Here is an 18,398-nt window from a genome sequence, read left to right as displayed (position 1 = left end):
TATTTCCAGAACCTTAGTCCCCCACATCCCCTCTTCACAGCTTTTGCTGTGCCCGCCTATCACTTACACTATTCTTACTTGATATTTTCCTTTAAAGACACTCACATTTTTATTTAGCTTACCCTAAGCCGAGCCAACTCATAAAATCCAAAGTGTTCATCTTTGCACCACTTCAAACCACCTCAAATGCCCAGCTGTATCCGTAACACTTTGAGAATTATTGCCCTAGGGAAATTTGGCCTAAAGCTCAGATCCCACTAAACAGAAACCGAGAACCTTGCTCTCCTCATTCTTCCTAGCAGCCAGCAGTCTCTGGCGCATAGTAGGTGCTCAGAAAAATATTCATTGACTAAATGAATGAATGGTTAAAGGCTACTTCATTGCCAAATTTTCCAGCAGCCATGAAAAATCTAACTTCCTAGTTGCAACCCTAACCTACAACCTGCCAATGTCCCCCAGAGCTCTCAGCACCCCAGACGCTGTCCCGGATGCTGGCATCTGTTGTTGTTCAGTAGGGGTCACTCCCAGCTGGGGCAGCACACAGCTACTCCTGGCCCCACACCTTCCAGGTCCTTCAGGTCGTCCCTCTGCCTCGAGGGTTCCGTCCCACTGTACCCCGAGCATCCAGAGAAAGGCCACCTCTCCTGGGAAGCCTTCCCCCAAACCCCTGGTTGAATTCCCTCATTTTTGCACTCATAACAAGAACTCTATTGCTCTCATTATTCTCCCTCATAATCATCCATTTTCAAGAGTAAGTTCTGTGGGGTCAGAAACCACATCTGTCTTTGTTGGTCCCGTGCCTGGTTCCAATAGTGCCCAATATGTGCTTCTGAAGTTAATGCCGCTCTGGTTTGCCTTCTTCACACCTCAGAGCTTCTGTGAGTGATTCATCCTTGGGCTCCCAGTGCTCACCATGTGCCTGGGACAAAGTAGACAATTAACATAATGGAAGGAAGAAAGGGAGGGAATGAAACTGAAAGAAACAATATATTATCCCATTAGTCTGATGGCTGGAATATTGATGAACAAAATTAGCCATGAACAGGGTGTTGCCTCCAGCCACACCTGGTGATAGCCAGAAAGAAACAGATGATAACTGAGTGGCTGCTAGAAACCAGGTATCATATTAGGTACTTTCCATAGTTTATCTCATTACCTCTTAACTTTGTACCAAAGGTATTATTATTCCCAGTTTTCAAACACTGAAAACTATTTTTTTTTCCAGTGGTGAAGCCTAGTTTTTCTACGTTACTTCTATATAATCTGGGGCTGGAGCCTCACTCTTCTTCTAAAGGAAGAGGATCCTGCAGAAAATTTTTCTCTCCCTTCTCTCTAAAGGCAGCGATCTTGAACTCAACTGCCCTCTTCCCTTCAAGATGTCAGAGGGAAACACCTCACATGGCAGAGGGTGTCCCTGGGACCCATCTCCTTCTCTTCTGTGTTCTCTACTTCCTTGTGGGCTGACTTAAAAAGTTGGGCTGACAACAAAGTGAATTTCATTGCAAAGTTTACACAGACACTGTTGACAAGTTCATGGTAACCTGCACAAATTGCTTAATGAATGTGGTACGTGTCACTAATGTGTACAGCACATTCTGTGTTGAAAACAACACTTTTCTATTGGTGGTAACCCCTCTCTTGACCTTGGAGCTCACTGAACAGCTAAAATCAGGTGGTATTTATCTGTGGAACTTGTGACATGTTATGCCTCTTTGCTTGGTGACCCATACAGGTACCAAATGGTAGCCAGACTAGAAATCAACATCAAATTGTTCATAAATTCCACTGAAAGACGGATGACTTGAGGAAGTGCTCAGGCGGAAAGAATTCTCCCAAGATTTGTTTGCTGTTAAGTACAAGGGAAGAGCATGTTAGCTCTGGTTTGAAATGACATCTGATGAAATTCCATGGGAGGTGATGAAACACCAGCCTCTGAGCAATGGTTCTGATCCATTTTAGTACCTTCCCCCTCTTTCTTGCCACCTTCCCATCTTACCCTCTAAAGAGACTCTCATATGAGAGGCTAAGAAAACCAACCAATTTAAGGTCTAATTGATACTGAGTGCTAGAAACTTATGAGGAGAAATCCATAATTAAGCTAAGCAATTGCCTCCATAAAATTAATTGGGACCAATGCTGAGCATTGTTATCAAATTGTATAACCCCCAGCATTCCATTCCTTTGTTCTTTCACTCAGTTTCCTCTCAGACTTCTCTCTCTCACACACATATTCTCCCATATTTCTTGTTTTAAAAACCTGTTTGCACGAAAGGAAAGAATCTTATATTAGTCACTCACACTTTAGTGTGAATTAACTTCAGTGAGTCAACTCTCACAGAAATGACGATTTCAAGGCATAGCTCTAATTGTGGAATGGGTGCCTTTGAACCCTTTTAAGGATATTTCATGGAACAGCTAAAAACAAAAAAACAGGAGAAGACCTGCCCAAGACTGACTATAAAGAAAGGCAGCGTTGAGTACAGTTTTGAGAAATGAGAGCCTTCTGCTGCCACTCCTAATTGAAGGTGAATTCATATGAATTCACAGACATTGAGTGAGTTATAATTTGTCCTTCAGGGATTGACTGGCTTGAGTACCCTCTTTTTCTGTAGTCTAGGAAATAGATCTATTTCTGTTGGTCTGTAAGTATCAGCCCAGTAGGATTCATTCCCCCTTGATACCTGGTCTCTCCATTCCAGATGCCCTTTTCACCACCAGGTTGCATTTTTAAAAGTGCAACATGAGCTGCCTGGGCCAAATGTGGCCACGAGTCCTTCTACAAATGTTCTGCTCTCCTGAGCGCGCCCCTTGGTGCAGAAAGCCGATAGCACCCTGACACATGGCTGGTCCCCCAGAGACTCTCACTCCTCTCTCAGCCGGAAGAACTTCAAAACTCTGAGCCAGTGGAAAATTCAGTCTGTTCCAAGCAAGAGAAGCAAGTGTGCTCCCAAAATGAATACTGGCATCTAGAAATGCCAGTGGGTATTATGAATATAATCTTTCTGAGGTGTGAGTGTGTGTCAGGAAAAGAAAGTAATGGAGTGAGGTGTGTGTGTGTGTGTGTGTGTGTGTGTGTGTGTGCGTGCGTGCGCACACGCTGACAGAAAGGGGAGCAAGCACAGCCCCAGGACCGAGTATCAGTGTCAAGAACACAAGGCCAAGTACAGAAGAATGTCCACTCTGTGTTCAGTGACTAAATTCAGAATCTTCTACTGTTTCCTCCCTGAAGAAATGGGGAAAAGGGAATTGGAGAGAAAGAAAAGGGGCAGGTGAGGAATGAGAGAAAGAGAGAGAAGCAGAAACAAAGATGAAGAGAAAGAAAGAAGTGAGGATTGGGAGGGAAAGGAATAGGAAGTGGGGAGCCTTACTGGAGGGAGACTGAAAGGCCTGGACTGAGAGAGACAGAGAGAAAGAGAGAGGGAGCCAGAATGAAGAACTGCTGATACATCACAGGTCCCTCCACCAGTCACAAGTGATTCATTTCTGTCTTTACTGTGTTTTGCCAACTAATGAGTTCCATGTCCAAATGGCCCATCCCCCCTAAATGCAATGCCAAGACTAATCCACCATCCACAGGGCATTCTGTTTCCCATCAAATCCATGGGCTTGTTGGGGGTGGGGGGGTGTCTTACAACTTCTGGGTCTCTGGACATGCTGGTCATGACTTGGTCTGAACATAGGGCTGATGAACGGAATGAAGTGAAGTGAACTGACCCTACAAGGGGACTTCTATGACCTTCACTGCCCTTTAACCAACCAAGCTGACAGCCAGAAGAAGCAACATGGCCCAGGGCAGGGGTTATGTGTCATGGCCCCCTCTGGCAGGCTGGTAAAGATTATAGACCTCTTCTCAGAATAAATTTTAGATTTGTAAAATTATAAGGGAAAATAATTGCACTGTTAGAATTATCAAAGTTTTAAATACTGTGATATAGTGTTATTTGTACTCCTCCATCAATGTTTTAAATAACAAGATCTGATGAAGGGTCAAATGACTTCTTTCGTTTCGAAGAGAGATAGGAGAATACAGTGTTTTGAGGTGCCTGCATCAACTATCAGATGATATGAAAAGATTTCTATGGCGACAGAATCACAGTGCTAATACCACCGCAGTTTATTGCCTGAATTCTTCATAGAAGGAAAAGCTAGGTTTCAGGGAAAGGCTAGATAAAATACAGATGCAGTGTCTTCCCATTTAAATACATGAACCAGAAAAAAAGGAAATAAAGGAAGGCGGTGGTGAATGATAATAATAGCAATAAAAACAGAACTATAATAAAAAAGCAAGGTTTTCTACAAGCATAACGGCACATGTGGAGACTCCCCTGTACCAGGCCCTGGGCTACATGCTTTCCATGTCTCACTCGCCTTCATCCTCACTGTGGAAGCCACCATTTTGCCCTCTTTACAGATGAGGAAACTGAGGCTTAGGGGTTTTAGGGAACTTGTCAAGGATCATAGCCAATGAGCAGCTGAGCCAAGAATGGAAGCCAGGACATCAGGGCTGTGGCTGTCTGACTGTAGAGACCATGTGCACGTGTCTCCTTGAGAGAAGGGTGTGTGTGTGCGCGCACACACATGTGCCCATGGAGGGAGAGGCAATGAGGGACAGGGGAGATACGAATGCCAAGAGGTGCTGTTTCCTTTTTCTCATCTGTGTTCGTGTCCCACGGATGTGAAATGGAAACACAGGTGCCAGAGAGGAGAGGAGCCTATAGATCAGCAACAGCATTGAGAATCTCCTCAAAAACACTGCAAGGGAAGGGCTCTGCGGGAAGACCAGCTCCACCAGGTAGTGACATCCCTCAAAGCACAGTAATGGCACATGAACGGTTAGTCAGGTCGCCTGAATCTGGGTGGGCCTCACTCTCCACGCAACCACAAATGTGATTCATCAGCAGGTACCAGCCCTGCTGAATCATCACACACCTTGGTTACTCAATAAGGCTGCCAGGTTTGAGGGAGGAAGAACAAACTACTCAAAATGGTGTCAAACAGGATCTTGTACATCCATCAGCAAGTTGCAAGACCAAACTAAGCTTCATTAAATGCAATCTAGGATGGCAGTAGCTTTCCTGGTGGTCACATCACATCGATGACTCACGTTGGCTTTACTGTCAAATGAAATCTCTCAGCCTTTGGCATACACGTTGCTGCTAAGCTGTGTCACATCCTGAAAGTGTGCCGTGGGTGTATTGGACCCAAATCCAAGTGTCTTTCATCTATGCCTATTAAGTTTAATTCTATGGCCATGTCACATCAGGCAAACCCATGATTGCTCTATTTTTACATTTCTTTCATTATTAATGAGCATGTCCTGAACATTGGTGAACATTGCTCCCTCTCCTTCAATAATCATTTGAATCATCCAAATCAACATTTCAATTATCTCTTCCAGAAACTGACATGAGAGAATCAGGAAGCTGTATAGATTACAGAATTCACTTTCCTCATTGAAAAATCAGGTAAGCATCTGCCTATCTTCTTTCACCTTCTCTCGCATATCTACAGCTTCTCATGGTTCCTTTGACTGTGGAATGTAATTTGTTTAGACCAGAAGAATGGACTATTTGAACACCTGTACTTTCACTCATCTTAAATACTTTTATTTTCCTTTTACCAATTCTTGCTCACTCCTTTTCAGTTCAAGCATCATCCGGCTTCATCTATTCAATCTACATTGGGTTCTGAGTATGTTCTAGGCCATGACAATTCAAAGATAAGTATTCTCCCTGACTTTTAGGAAGCTTTCAGCATATTGAGGAGAACAAATGTGCAAGCAGATAAATTGTATGTGATAATCAGGAGTCAAAACAGCTTATATAATACAAGAGTCTGTTGACTCATGTAACTGAAAGGTCCAGAGGTAGGGCAGGCTTCAGGTATGGTTTGATTTGGGCTCCTTCAGTGGTGTGCTGGAATGTGTGTAACAACTAATTCCCCAGAGAACAAGCTTTGATTCATAGTGCTTGCCAATTTCCATGTGGTAAACACTCCCACCATGGCCTGTTTATTTCAAGCTGTAGACATGAAGTCGCTGAACACAGAACTGGGAAGAGATGTACACAACACTCTCTGGTGTGGGGTAGGCTAGTTCCCGCACACTGCTGCCACCCTCATTTCTCTACACATCTCTCAGTTCTTCCATCTTCCGTGTGCTGGTTTTGTCCCAATGGTGCAATCAGCAACTGGGACTGTATGCTTTCTTGCTAGTGTCTAGTGGAAGAACAAGCTTGTCTTCCCTTAACCGTCAAAAAAATTCCTGAGTTCCTCTGAAATAATCACTGTACCTAAGGAATGGTACTCGCAGCTGGCTTAGCCTTAGGCAATGTGTTTAAATAAGTAATAGTAACTTGCCTCCCAAGGCTCTTCATTTCACCCACCAAGTGCTCCTTGTTGGATAGAATTAGCAGCAAAAACCTATCCTCTAGAAGGTGAAATTATCAGCAGACAAGAAAATAACCTGTTTAAATTTGTCCATTGTAGTGGCTACTCCAACCAGATCTTCTTTTCAGGATTGAAATTCCCATCCCACGACTGCTGGGAGAGGTTGCTGCTCATGGTTCACAGCTGAGCTCCCCCAATCCAGGCATTGCCCTCACCAAAAGGAGCTGCCTGCCCTTCTTGGGAAGAAACTGCTTTGAAGGGCTGGTCATTGGGTTGGTACAAATGCCCTACCTCAATTTAGACATCTCCAAAGGGACATCCCAGCTCCAAAGTTCCTGTGGGGGATCAGGCAAGGCTTTTTTTGCAACATTTCCTTCTGCCCCATCAGGCTTTCCTTGCTCCATTACATCATTTCTGTGAGCATCTCCGCACCAAATCTCTTGCATGCAAATCTCAGTGTCTATTTCCATGGAACCCCATCTACAACACCCTTTCCTGAATCAGTCACTGGGGGGTTCTAGACAAATTAGGGCCCATCATTGAAGCTGGAGGTGGAGTCAGTCTCACTGACATTCCATGGCTGCCCCACTGTGCAAAAGGGTTAGAATGGATCTTGAGAGGCAACCACACTGTCTGCTACACAATAGAATATACTGAGTGATGTAAAAGACAAGTGTACAATATCAAAGTATAATGACTGGCGCATTGTAGGTGCTGAGAAAGAAAGAAAGCAGTTCTTGACATCTGGAAATAATCACAGCTGGATCCTAATAGCACTATAAGATCATCTGACACACATAGCCAGGCAGTTTTTCTCTCTTCTGTTCGACATAAACAATTTCATAGAACACCAGCCTCAGACAAGCTTACTCTGCATCATGATAGGATGAAACAAAACATGGCCACTTAATCTGTGCAAAAACAAAGACTGGATCCCTGTGCCACCCACGGAACACCCAATCATAGAATTGCCCTTGCTCTCTGGTGGTTTCCAATCTACAGCAGATCCTCGATTTCTCAGATGCCCCCTGAAAATCATCCAACCAAAGCTCAGATCTTGTAAGTTCTATCTAACACTCTGTTACTGAGATACCCTGTGGTTCTCCAAGGAGTACGTTCTCCCTCCATCAGTGAGTAACAAGCCTATCTTGCTTCATTATTGGCATGTTCCTGGTGGTCTTTGGCTAACGGGCACTGATAGCACTGGTAAGCATACACGGGGAAAATAACTGTACCACTCCTCTTCCAGGGGAGCCTTAACTGGGGAGGTGAGTTTTGAGCTGGTTCTTGAAGGATGATTAGGCATTCCCAGGCAAGCAGTCAGAGAGAAGCCATTCCAAGCAAAGGAAGCAGCATGGGCAAAAGCAGAAGACCAAAAATGAAAGGGGAGGAACCCATGTGGGTGGGGGTAGGCAGAACCGGGAGGATGCTGGGACCAAATGTGGAGATCTTTGTCAGGCCACTTAATCCTGAGGGCAAAGAGGACAGAGAAGTGTGAGGTAAAGAGGCTCTAAAATTGAAATCTGGTTGGAATGAGAATTCCCTGAGTGCCATAACTATTTTTTATTTCCTAACCCTTTTTTTCCTTCTCTTTTTGTTCTATGTACAGGGGGAACAGGAGTGGCAGGGAATGGGGCGGGGGTGGGGAAGACATGCTTTTATTAAATCAAAGTTGCATATTTTGGTTTTTCCCAATTTTCCCAATCTTAAGCATAAGGCACATGCCTGGTAACACCAAACCCTTTTTCTCCCTGAATATTGTGAATTCTGAGAAGACCTGAAAACCAGGAGGCCAATGGTATAAGTCCTAGTCTGAGTCTGAAAGCCCAAGAATCAGAATGCCAATGTCCGAGGGCAGGAGAAGATGAATGTCCCAGCTCAGCCAGAGAGCAAATTTGCCCTTCCTCTGCCTTTTTGTTTCACTCATGCCCTCAGTGGGTTGGTTGATGCCCACTCACATTGGTGAAGGTGATTCTCACTCAGTCTCCTGATTTAAATGCTAATCTTTTCTAGAAACACCCTCACAGACACACTCAGAAATAACATTTTTCCAACTCTTTGGGTATCCCTTAGCCCAGTCAAGTTGACACATAAGATTAACCATGACACCTTGCTAATTGGTCTTGTATCATGTAAATGTTCATTAATTTTAGGTCTTTTGAAAATAATATATATATATGATAAAGTTGAAGTAGACCAAAATGACTCCAGTCTTATAAGTCCTCCCTAGTGCCACCCTAGACTACCATTAAAGAGAATTTTGTGTATATTTGTGAAATCCATGTTTTAATATTTTTACTACATACATAGTATGATAAGCCATATAAACATTATTTTGTACTTTTAAACATAAGTAGTATCACAATATTGTACCATTTGTTATGCATTTTTTTCACTCAATATAAAGTTTTGAGATTCAGCTTTTTTCTTTTTTAATTTTATTGAAGTGTTGTCACTATGGAGGACAGTATGGAGGTTCCTTAAAAAACTAAAAATAGACTTACCATATGACCAAGTAATCCTACTCCTGAGCATATATCTGGAGAAAATTCTAATTTGTAAAAACACATGCACCCCAATGTTCATAGCAGCACTATTTACAATAGCCAAGACATGGAAACAACCTAAATGTCCATCAACAGATGACTGGCTAAAGAAGATGTGGTATATATATACACACACACACACACATACACACAATGGAATACTACTCAGCCATAAAAAAGAATGAAATAATGCCATTTGCAGCAATATGGAGATTCAGCTTTTTTTTTGTTAATATATACAAAGCTCTTAAAACAGTGCCAGTAAAGACCATGTATTTACTATTATTATTTTCATTATTATTAACATATGGACTTAGACCATTCCTTATCATAGTTATCTATCATTAATTATAATACATTTTACTTATCTATTCCCCTATTGGTGGATATTTAGGTTGTTCCCAATTTTTGTCAATTTTAAACAATATCCCATACAATATCCTTAAACATGTCATGCTCATTACTTTCAAGAGTTTGTATTTACTTAAAAGTGGACTTGCTGGGTTGTAAAAAGAACGTATGTTAAGTTTTACTAGCTGTCATCAAATGCCTCCCCAAAATGTCTGTAACTATCAGCAATGTATAAGAATTCCTACATTTGGATACCTTTGCCAACCATAGTGTCATATTTTTCAAAAATTTGTAGGGGAAAGCAATAATCTTGTTGTTTTAACTTGCATTTTCTTGTTCACTAATAAGTGAGATTGGGCCTTATTTTTCTTACAGTTATTGTCCATTTAGGTCCTTAAGATTTTTCTAAACTCAGAGATCCCTTTAATAATCTCCCTCAGATAGGACCTCGTGGCACAATGGTAGCGTGTCTGACTCCAAGAATCTCCCTCAGAAAAATGCACATATGTACACACACCACACTTTGTATACACATCAGTGGCTTCACAGGGCCCCTAAAGGCCAGCCATGGACCTCTTCAGTGCAGGAACTGTGGAAATTTTAATGGACATAAGAACCATCTGGGAAGCTTGTGAAAATGCAGATTCCTAGGACCTACTTGTTAGGCTCCTGGCTCAAGGTGTCTGGGGTTGGGTCTGAAGGGTTGGCGCAAGTGATAATTTTTAGAAAGACAGCTTTAAGGGTTCCTTATTCCCAGTAAGAAATCCTGTTTCTGCTTTCCAAAATATTCCCTTTTCCCATAGCTATGAAACAAAGGATAAAATCACCAAGTTTAATACACAAAAGCTGTAACTTGCCTTCAGACTGATACTGTAGCTACTTTTAAATCCAGAGTTACTACTGCAGACACACCTTGTGCCTCTCATCAGTTTTGCTGGGTAGGGGGTGGGGAGGTGTGACAGGATGAATAAATACGGTGACATGTGATGCAAAGAAAAACACAAGAAAAGGAAAAAATTTAGGAAATTCTAAGTTATGCAGAAAATGCTGCACAAAAAGCATCTCCCTACTAAATATGAACAGCATGTGTTTGGAATGGTTTTTGTTACTAATTTTATTACATGAACGAGCTCATTTCTTTTCTGCCGGATACTTTAAAGATTTTCTTGTGAAAAGAAGGAAATAAATTTAGTTTCCTCTCAGATCTAAATTCACAGAAGTGACTGTCTTAAGATGAAGAAAATTGATTGCCTCAACTGCAAATAAGATATTTTCTATTTAAAAACCCAGTACTAAGGAAGCCATGAGCTAGAGAATTTGTAGAACATTTAGAGAGTGGTTAAGAATCCTTTTGGTATGATGATGATGTTACACAGATACATTTCTCCCCCTTTTTATTTTTCAGGCCTGCAAGTTTCAAGAGAGAGTTAATCCTTGTTTTTGACTCAGTCACACAAAATGCGTTCCTCTCTAAGCTGTTCAAAGGCCAACATCCTCTTGAACCTTCAGTGTAATTCAGCTCCGTGAATGATGCCAGGAACAAGAATTAGGATCCAGTTCTAGGACTTTAGCATGACTCACTGGTTAACTTTGGTACAGTAACAATAGAAAAGTGACTCAGTTGCTCTGTCTGTGAAACTGGGGCAATGATGCTGGCTGGCTGGCTGGCACAAAGGGACAGAGGAGGGCCAGGTTTGTGAGATAATGGAGGCCTCTGGAGCAGGGGCATTGCAGGAGTGGGGAAGGGGACAGGTGCCAAGAAAGAGCCAAAGACCATAGAGGGACAATCTGATACAGAATTGAGGGTGTTCTGTCTAAAATGGAAAAACTAAATGAAGTCAACTTCCATCCTTTGTCCTTCTGGAGACTGTCTTTCAATTTTCACAAGTTTAGAGTAAAAATAGTGGCCCAGGTTTTCTGAAACTTTCTAATGCCCATTATCTTGTTCATTTAGTCTTGTAGTACTTCCCATACTGTATAGATTCTCCCAATTCTAGAGTGTATGTTCATTAAGCATAGAAATTACAATTCTATATATATATATACACCAGGTGTGTATATATATATATACACACCTGGTTAAATGCCTGGCACTCTCAATATAAATACTGTATATGTTGAGTAAATGAATTCTTACACACAGAGTAAAACAAAACACACACACACACACACACACCAGCATTTTTTTCTCCAAGATTCAAGCCACAAAGAAGAAGACTGGGAGAAGAGCTAGGGAGACACGTCTGCTACCAACTCATCCCTACCCATGTTATTTATGACACAGACACGACTGCAGTAATGGAAACCAAGTAACCATACTTAAACAAAATACAAATTTATTTCTCTCCCTCATATAATATGGCTGCTCCATAGTGTCACAGACCCAGATTTCTTCCACTTTTCTTAGGGTGTTACCCTCAGCTGTATGGTCCACGTCGCTTACCACAGTGTTCACATCCTGGCTGACAGTATGGGGAAAGGAAGGAGAGCACATCTCTCCTCCCAAGAACACATCTTTTCACAGTCCTTTGGCTGGAACTTAGTCATATGACCTCAGTGAGCTGCAAGGGAGCCTGGGAAATGTAGTCTATAGTCTGACTAGCCATAAATCCAACTAAAAACCAGGGTTCTCTAACAAAAAAGAAGGCAGAAAAGAATACTGGGACAACTAGCCATCTCTGTCACACTGTCCAGCATAAAAATATAAAAGCAAAAATATGTCAATTTCCTAGAGTCACTAGAAAAATCCCCAGTGGACTCAGAAAGAGCTGGTCTCATGAGCATTCTAATCTACATGCAGTCAACCCAGATGTTCATCCAGGGAAAAGACTGTTCTCAATTTTGTATGTTTGCCTTTTAAACAACCTGCACTTTCATATATTAATCTCCGATACCTTTAAACCTTCTTTCCTATATCAAATTTCAGTTTTCATACTGCTGCTAAAATTTTATTTTTTACCTCTATGAGAATAAAGCTCACTTTGATTATTATACATACAAGATTAGAAGATGAATGCATTCAGTGTGAAATCAGGGATCCTATTTGCATTCAACTTGGGAAGTCAGAAAAAAAAGTCAGTGAGCACGCCAAGATTAGGAAAGGTTATGAATGATCAGACAACCTAATAGTCTTAATAATTAAAGTAAACATAAAATAGCTAAAGTTTATTGAGGACTTACTTTCTGCCAAGTACTTTACCTGCATCATCTCATTTAGAATACCGAAAGAAAAAAAAAAAGCAAGGAAGGATGTAGTACTGTTACTATCCCCATTTTCAGCTGAGGAAACTGGGTTTAGGAAAGTTAAGTAACTTATCCAAGACAACCCAGCTACCAAGTGGCAAATCCTGGACTTGAAGGCAAGAATCTAACCCTAGTATTGGCACCTTTAACTACTGAACTACACCACCATGCTGATGGAGTGGAGGACTCTGAGTAAATTCCCATGCATCTTTCCTGCCCATCAGCACATACACGGATACCAATCCTGTCAATCACCCTATCTGAGAATATTGGGATAGGGGAACTAAGCAAGAAAATAAAGGTTTCAACCTTCAGCATTTAAGAAGTGATTTTAGAAAATTAATTTAAAGCCTCCACAAAACCTTTGTACAATGAAGAAATTCACAAAAACTTTATGTATATTAAAAATAATTCTATATTTGATAATTTTCTTCTGTGATTATTAATGTGAAGCCACGTCTACAAACTACTCTTACATAGCATTTCCTGCTATTGTGATTTAAGTCTACGTCGTCTGTAGAGAGTGAATTTCAGGAAGGTATGGCCCTGGCTTTATTCCCAAATTAGGAATAGAATGGGTATCCAGTAATTATTTATTGAATAAATCAATGTTTTCCTTCAAGATATCCCTTTAGCATTATTTGCAACCTATTAGAAATGGTTAATATAAATAATTATATTATTAGATATTGCTGTGCTTCAAAATTTGATACTAAGGACTTGCACTATAAAAAGTTTTGCTTAATCCATGTTAACTTATCACAGGAATTTAATATCCCACTGACTTGAGTGTGTCCGTGTTCCCTGTGGGATTTCATTTCTATTAATAAGTTTGTTTACTGGACTACTTTTTGCCCCCAACATTTTGTGTGGTTGGTTTTAAATTTGACACCAGTGGATACGAAGGAGTCAAGTCATTAAGATCTCAAACTGCTTCAGAACATGGTAATTAAGCTGCAAGGAGAATGACCCCAGAACTCATTTGTTCTTAATAAAGTTATTCTTGAAAAGAAATTCCTTCTCCGTGAAATATGTAATTAATATAACATGGGTATACTCATTTCTCCACAGAAATTCCAGGTGAAACCTTAAGAATTTTTTTTAACCCTGAAATTCTGATTCTTCATCCCCTAGGCAGACATGATTCCTAATAAGTTTACACTGATGCTTAACGGGCCAAATGCCTGGTGAAAATCAAAAGGATTTTTAACGTCCTTGGGGTGTTTTTTAAGTGATTGCTCTCTCAGGTATATGTTTGTTTCATTGTTTCCTTTTTTTGAGAAAGCTCTCTCTCCATACCTATCCCCTAATTTAGGTTTTCAGGGGTAGGATTGTAAATAATTGAGGATTTCCCAGATAAGAATTGGCCAAGGGTTTAAATACCTCCCTACCTTTTATCTCTGATGGGAGCCCTGAGTCTTTGTGAGGTTGTATTGAAGACTTCTTGCTGAACATCCGCTGTAAGAATACACGCAGATTGGCCAGCTCGTTTTCTTCCACGAAATTTTTCCTTCAACATTTTATTTTGACAATTTTCAAACCTACAGAAAAGTTGAAAGAATAGATTAATGAACACCTGTAAACCTTTCATATAGGTTAACCAGTTTTTAGCATTTTCCATGCTCATGATATTCCAAAAAGAATACTTTCTTTCTCTTTATATGCCTAAATGCTCGTGGATATAGATGTACACAATTATATACTTTCTTACTGAACCATTTGAAAGTTGCAGAGATGATACTTCACTCCTAAATATTTAAGCTTGTATCTCCTATAAAAACAAGGATACTGTCCTACACAGTCACTATTGTCATACCCAAGAAATTTACCATTGATTCAATAATATTATCTAATACAGAGTCCATAATCAAATTTCCCCAGTTGCCTCATAATGTGTTTTACAGTTGGATTTGGGGGGGGGTGCTATCCACATTTATTCAAGGTTTATGCATTGCATTTAGTTATCATATATATTTGGTCTTTTAAAATCTAATTCTACCTCCCTTCAGACCTGCCTTTTTTGTTTTGCTTTGTTTTTCAAGTTTTTTGAAGACTCTGGGGCAGTTGTCTTGTAGAATGTGCCATATTCTGAGTTAATCTGATTGCTTCCTTGTGGTTCAATTCCGCTTAAGTAATTTTGGCAAGAATAGTACATTGTGATGCTGTTCCCATGAACTTCGAACAAACCCCAGAATGAGGATTTTACCAAGGCCTCAGTGATCGAATTCGAAAGAGTAAAAAAAAGAAAAAAACTTACCTTTTAAAATGGGATTTAATATATACTGCTTTTAAAAGAAGGGTTCGATATCCAAAGCAAAATGAAACATGGGGTATCCACAATCCATGTCCAAGATTATTAATAACTTATATGCATTTGAAAGGGGCCCTTGTCATGTCAGATCTAATGACCTTTGTTTAATCATCAGAATTGCGATTTGGGCAGGGTCAGCCTCTGCCCTTGCAAAGTGGATAATTACTAACGGTGCAATTTCAGGAATGTGGAGGCCACTCTTTCCCACTCAGCTACACTGTCTCTATTATGTGAGCAGTGAGTTCCATCGACCATTATTAATCATCAAAGCGCTTTAATGAATTAGCTACTATATGTCAGGTCTTGTGCTTTGTGTTTTATTGATCTATTTCTAATAATAACCGCATGAGGTAAACATTATTATTCCTATGTTATACATGGGAAACTGAGACACAGAGATGTCACTTCCCCAAGGACCCAAGCAGCATGCTTGGAATTTGCACCAAAACCTGCTTCACTAACTAAAGTTCCATAATCCTGTGTTTCATCTGGTGCTCCTCTATTCCCCAGTCTCACTTCATTCACCAAATAGCTTTCTCTTCTTTTTCTAGAAATACACTGCACTGGGCATCCAATAGCAGCATTCTATGCGAATGAGTCCTTCTAGAAATTATGACTAATATTATGGGTGCCATGTCTACTTTGCGCCAGGCACCTTACTGAATGCTGTACACACCACATCTCACTTACTCTTCCCAAGAACCACGTAAAGAGGATGTATATTAATAATGTCCTGTGGTTACTCAGCTAGTAAGTGGCAAAGTGGGGATTGGAGCTAGATCTGCTACAAGCCTGAGCTCCTAACCAAGATACTTTTCAGCCTGACTGAAGGAATAACATGGCAACTCTGGACAATACAATGGCCCAGAGACTTGCCAGTAGTAACAAAGGCCAAAATGTTGATTAAGCTCTGAAATCCTCTGCCCTCAAGCTTCCAGGTACACAATTCAAGAAGAGACTCCCAGAACATTCCCTTAATGGGTCATTGATTCACTGGCTCCTGTGAGCAAATCACTGCATAAGATGCCTCCCTTACAGAAAAGGTACTGATCCTCCTGTATCCAGAAAGAACCAAGAAACCACTCACAGGAAGAACAGGCACACGGTCTATCTCTATTTGTCATCTCTCCTACACATTTGGAATGACTGAGTTTAATAAAAGATGTTACCCTGCAGCAAATTTTGACTAAAAATCGGAACACAGTCTGACTATGATCACTATGTCTATAGCAAGGATAACCCCAAGCAACAAACTAACCAACCAAAAAATCAGCTTAGCCAAATGCATCCAACCCATTCTCCAGGCTCTTCTATCAAGCAGGATGTCCAGAAGGTGAGAAAGCTTGGGATAAACACCTTCTGGGGTGCCTGCCTTATCCATGCCCTGTTCTTTGACAACTGCACCTCACCCATGACCCAGCTCCCTCCCACAGCTGATGGGATCAGGACTACAGGAGTAGATTCTTGTTGTGCAGGAGTAGATCCTTTTTAGGGTACCTCACCTAGGGACCAGAATTCTAGAACTCCTCTGCCTTGTCTTAAACTGAGAAGAAATGAAAAGCCAGTCTTCAGGGGAAGGAAAAACAGAACAAAGGTAGGTTCACCGAGAAAGACAGACACCAATCCAAGTGGATTTGTCACAGCCACAAATCCCAATTTACCCTCAGTAGTGTCCAGTGACCCCACTATACATCCCTGGTATATTTACCTCCCCATTGCCAAAGTACATACTTGCCCCTCTTCAAACTCCAGGCTTCCCATGCCCACCCACCCCCTCCTTTGAGTCCTCAATTATTCCCTATTGCCTTCTTACAGACTTCTTACTCTCATAATTATGCCCCTTCTCCTGGATTATTCTCATGAACGTACAGTAATTATGGTCCATCTTTTAAAAAGGAAGATCTTCCCTTTTCCACTCATCTTCTTCTAGCCACCACTCCATTTTCTGCTTCTCTTCAAAGCAAAGGGTTGTCTGTTTACTGCCTCCACTTTCTGAATATTTTATCTTATACTCCCTATTCAGTCTACTTCCTTCCCCGTCACCCCATGAAGACTGGTCTCGTCAAGGTTTCTAATGGTGTCCACACTGGCCAGACCTAAGGCTCCCTCTCCTAGTCTTTTCTTACTTGGCTGCAACACTAAGCAAAGATGAGTATTGTCTCCTTTGAAAGGTTTCCATGGCACATCTTTCTCCTGGCTTTCCTTCTACTTTGCTGCCTCCTTCTCCACCAACTTTACTGGATCTACCTTCTTCTTTTGTTCTTCAAATGTTAAGGGAAAGAAGAGTGGGTCAGGAAAGATAGGAAAGCAAATACAGTGGTCCATTAAGGAGCTGCCTTCCCCTTGGGACCAAGCATGATTGATTGCTTTATCTCCCAGGACCATCCTCAAAGAGGCCATGTGAATAATTACATCTTATGATGGCTGTCCAAGGAAAGGAAGAGGGAAGAACTTATTCCCTCTCTCCATTCTCCAGTGGCCAAAGGTTTACTCCATAGAGTGCTGACTCCTCCTCACTTCCCCGTTGCTTCTACATAGGCATTGAGCAGGTCAGCATCAATAGGGAATCCTCAGGATGGAAGATGGTAGGCACCTGGGAAACAGGGCTTTGTCAGGTTGCACCCATGAAAAGTCAGTGGGAGCCCACACAGAGCCAACAACAGAGGTAGAACAAAAATGCAAAGAAAGGCTCCTGGGTCAGGTGAGTCTGTGATTACCTGAAGTAACTCATAAGAGGTGTCTTACACAACACCCTGTCCTCTCTGCCCAGCTCCGTCCTTGCCTACTTGACATTTTCATGTCAATGTCTAAAAGACACATTAAGCTTAATGTGATTGAAGAATATTTCCTTCTTCCCTACCTCAACATGCTCATCCAACGTCTTCCCTATCTTAGTCAATAACATCTTAATCCAACCAGTGGCTAAGCTAAAAATTGAAGAGTTGCCATTGGTTCTTCTCACCCACCCCTCCTCAATTCATCTACCAGTAGGTCCTGTTGGCTCTAGCTACAACATGTATCCCAAATCCATCCACTTCTCTCTGTCTGTCCTCATATCTCAGCTGGACTCTTCTTGATGTAACTGGCCCTCTTGCTCTTTATTCTTCCACAATACAATATTCACACAGCTGCAGCCAGAGTGAGCCTCTTTTTTATTTTTTTACATTTACTATAAAAAATGTTTCAGACATATACAAAAGTTTGAAACAGTAGCAACAATTTTAACAGTGACAATAGTAACAAAAGAAACTATAGCCAATCAAACCACCATGTGCCCACCTTCAACAAGTACCCAATCATGGCCAATTCTATTCCACCTCTATGTCTAATTTTGAGGTAAATCCCAGATATCATATCATTTGATCTATAAGCAATATGATTTTGCCTAAGCTTGTATCTCTTAAAGATAAGAACTTTTTTAAAAAATCGAAGGAAAGATCAATAAAATTGCAAACAATTTTTTACAAAACCATAACTATATAACATTACAGGGTGTTCTTTTTAGAAGATGAAGCGGGTCATGTCATTTCCTTGCTGAAAAACCTTCCAGTGGCTTCCCA

At 41.1% G+C, this 18,398-nt stretch overlaps 1 long non-coding RNA gene across 2 annotated transcripts in view; it reads right to left on the bottom strand.

Annotated features, from left to right (window-relative positions):
- Positions 1–18,398, bottom strand: part of LOC116667727 — a 305,537-nt gene that overhangs the window by 165,162 nt on the left and 121,977 nt on the right. For both annotated transcript variants that reach the window (XR_004324745.1, XR_004324746.1), the window contains exon 2: positions 13,919–14,068. This is a non-coding gene — a long non-coding RNA (uncharacterized LOC116667727). The remainder of the gene's footprint in view (positions 1–13,918; positions 14,069–18,398) is intronic.

Source organism: Camelus ferus, chromosome 12, assembly GCF_009834535.1.
Source record: "Camelus ferus isolate YT-003-E chromosome 12, BCGSAC_Cfer_1.0, whole genome shotgun sequence".
Classification (NCBI taxonomy): domain Eukaryota; kingdom Metazoa; phylum Chordata; class Mammalia; order Artiodactyla; family Camelidae; genus Camelus; species Camelus ferus.
The sequence above is the reverse complement of the archived record's forward strand: the minus strand, read 5'-3'. Positions and strand labels throughout refer to the sequence as shown.